The sequence below is a fragment of the Vollenhovia emeryi genome, unplaced genomic scaffold (assembly GCF_000949405.1).
Source record: "Vollenhovia emeryi isolate VEMERY1.0 unplaced genomic scaffold, V.emery_V1.0 DF939120.1, whole genome shotgun sequence".
Taxonomy (NCBI): Eukaryota; Metazoa; Arthropoda; class Insecta; order Hymenoptera; family Formicidae; genus Vollenhovia; species Vollenhovia emeryi.
Genome location: NW_011967246.1, coordinates 4,315,173 through 4,319,087, shown reverse-complemented (window position 1 = coordinate 4,319,087; position 3,915 = coordinate 4,315,173).

The following is a 3,915-nucleotide window of genomic DNA, read 5'->3' as shown; positions in this document are numbered from 1 at the left end:
CGTCCATATCGAATCAGACACCCTGTATACAGCTGAGACCATTTCCGGATGGGATATACGTATGATAATAAATTTAGTAGTCAACTATATACATATAGCTACAAGAAATTTTTCAATGTCCCCAGCGATAATTAACGTCAGTTTTCTTGACCATACCTGGCATTTTTTAATAATGCAAAAAATTTATTGCGAAAAATATTGCGAAAAATATTATCTCTGCCAGATGTTGAAAGGAAGGGCGGGCATAAGGCATAATCTTGAAGTACGAGAAGAAATTGGAGGAAAGGAGAGGGGAGCAACTGTCGAGGGAGAGTTGGAAAGAATGGAGGGAAAAAGCGAAGGAGAGGAAAACAGTGAGGGGGTGGAAGGAAGAATATTTGCAAAGTAGAGGATGGAAAATGGAGGAGATGAAGAGATTAAGGGAACCCACGCAGCAACTTAATATTGCAGCAGTATAATTGTAACATTACAATATTGTGTAATATTACGTCACAATGTATCAGTAATATTGCACAAACGTTGCTACGCTCTGTACTTTGAACGTGGTATTATTATTTTTTCTCTATGGTTACCTTTGGTCTGTCCGTTTTCGCTGCACTGCTGCATTAGTGCAATTAACTGCACTAGTTCAATATTTTTTAATTTCTACAACTAATGTTGTAAAATTTAAATGAAATACAACAAAATTACAATGTAAAGTTTCTAATAATTATTTTAGTGCAATCTAATATATTTTATTAAAAATATATTAACTTATAGTTTTCATTTAAAATAATGTCAAATATAATTATATTTAATAATAATACATTGTAGTAGAATTTTATCTATCTTTTTAATTATGGAGTTATGTTCCATTGTCCCAGCCTACCCGAATCCCTACCTATCGCCTACCGCGTCTCAACTTTCTGTTAATAAACCTGCAAGTCTTTTGTTAAAACCGCGACGCGATTTATAAGTCCGATTTGGGGTTATACGCGCGCGATTTAATAGGGATTTAATAGAAGTCTTTTTAATCTCGCACATATGCGAGAATATGTAAAGAAGATAAGAATATAACCCACCCGAATTTTGACATATAAGAAGAAATCAACTTATTTCGTACAACACCTTACATACTCCATCAAAGTGGTCAATATTGACCACTTACTTCATGGTATTCCATCGTTGGACCAGATTGGACCTACCATTCGTTGCTCCTGGCCATACAGTCTGGTCATTCTGACCAGAAATCAGAAAGGAAGAAAACTCCTTCCATAGTCGGTTTATTATCGTCACCGACAAATATTTCGTACGGTTCGAACTATATGCGAGCGTCGATCGTATCGAAATGCACGACCACGAAAATTTAATTAATAAAGAAAATTAATTAAAAAATTTTTCTGTATAAAACTACTCAAATATATTTTTACTTCGTGACTCAATCTTTAAATTCAAAATTCAAGTATACATGTATACAAAGAACAATTTACTTCGCGTTTTATTTATTTTAATTACATCCCGCGCTAAATTTACATTTATAATATGGATAAAATTAAACAATTATTTTTTGAAAATTTTTTTAAACACTGATCGCGAAAACCGACCGCGAAAATACGAGAATGCGTGTAAATACACCCTCAGAAAGAATTTCTGTTACCGATACAAAAAATAATCTTGACGTATTTATATTTCTCACAACCTCATTTGGTATAAAAATAAGACAATATCAAAATAAAATCAATAATTCTTATTTTCCTCTATCGAATTAAAAAAGATTGACTTCTTATATTGAGACAAGAGTAACTTGTATAAATGTAAGTTTATATATTCTTGCGTTTAAAATAAATTTTCCCTCCATTTTACAACGCACGATATTGGCGATACTCGATAAAAGACGATACATATACTATCATTTTATTCTAAATTTTAGAATTTTTCATTGAAGATTAAAATATTCCTTTCTCTATAATAAATATGATTGGCGTTATATCTATTCTATATTATGATACATTGAAGTGTAATAGCATTGGATCCGGAAATTTTTTCTGTGGGTGTATGCATGTATTCATGCGAGACGCATCTTGAAAGTGTCGCGAAATGCACTACAAAATACATGGCGTGAGATCCAGAGAAAAGAAGATTACCATACGATAAATGGACAATTCAATATTTTAGTTAATCAATAGCTCAGATAAAGTATAAAAATATTATAAAGTGTCTGCCTTCTCGATAAAATATTAGAATCTCACGTCATGTTGTTTTATTTTATATATAAATTTGTAAATAACAATGGATAGGCTACAAGAGATTAGCTTGACGAATACATCAATAATATTCGTCATCATTTGCGTGAACTTCTCTCTTTCAATAGATAAAATATATAATAATAAATATGAAAGAAAATTGTACTCTATCCATTTTAAGGCAACGTATCTATGAGATATACTAATCTACTATCTACGATCTACGAGATGTAGATACATTGCCTTAATAAAAAAGTTTTCGACTCACCGCCTGATGCGCAGCAGCGGAGTTAGGCTACGTTGAATCTGTAACAAAAAAATTAAGAAATCATTAAAGCAGTGTTGAAAGAAATTAGTATTGTCAAATATGAGTAATTCTTACGCGTATCGAACGTTTTATTTGGTTGGATATTAATTCGCAAAAGATTTTCACAAGAAGAAACTTTTATAAAATTTTTAATCATTTCTTCTTCTATAATTATTGTTTCCAAATTATATAATTATGAAACAAAACAACTCAGAAATGTGAACTGGAAAAAGATAATAATTTTACACTAAATAAACAATATTTACCTTAAAGTTGCTCCGCTGGCGCCTGATGCCTCTTCCAGGCCACCTCCTCCACTCAGATTGTCCACCAGTACACTCGCGAAAACACACAGATCGTTCGCGCGATTTTACACTCCCGTATGCGAAGTCCATGTGAAAGAATGTACCATATTCTGTTCCGTCAAGTTCGCCTCCACTTCGAGTCGACAAGCTTTATACCCGAAAAACTGTCAGATCTCGGAAGTGTGGCCATCGACAGGAACGGACATTTCACGAATACATGTCCCTCAAATGGGCTTTGAAAAATCTCCGGTTCGATTATTTAAACGGCACTCCCGAACGCGACGAAAATGGAAACTTAATGTTATACGCGCACTTTTGTACGGATCGCGACAATTAAACGCGATTGATAAATGTTAATATCTCTCGTACGAAACGATCGCGTTAAGCCTTGTGTCCACGATCCAAGAACTTGGTTCAAGTTCTAGTTTCGAGAAATGTGTAGCCAATCAACCTGCAGCTATTCCATAAAAGCTGCAAGGTGATTGGCTACGCATTTCTCGGAACTAGAACTTGGACACAGTTCTCGGATCGTGGACACAAGGCTTTACGAGGAGCGACGCGTACACTCGCGGAACGTGCGTCTCGCTCGACCGAGCCTCGTCAACTAATTCGGCGCAATATATTGTTTTTCGACCGAGGTGTACACGGCACTACGTCATTTCGCGGAACCGGCGCTCGGCTTTCGACCGATCTCTCGTACGAAACGATCGCGTTACGCCCAGTGAGAAATGATTCGTCGATCGACGTCGAAATGATGTCAATTCGACGGTGTCGATGTCGATTCGACGTCGTTTCGACGTTGATCGACGAATCATTTCTCACTGATGGGCGAGGAGCGACGCGAACACTCGCGGAACATGCGCCTCGTTCGACCGAGCTCCGTCAACTAATTCGGCACAATAGATTGTTTTCGACCGAGGTGTTCACGGCACTACGTCATTTCGCGGAACCGGCGCTCGGCTTTCGACCGATCTCTCGTACGAAACGATTGCGTTACGAGGAGCGACGCGAACACTCGCGGAACATGCGCCTCGTTCGACCGAGCCTCGTCAACTAATTCGGCACAATAGATTGTTTTTCG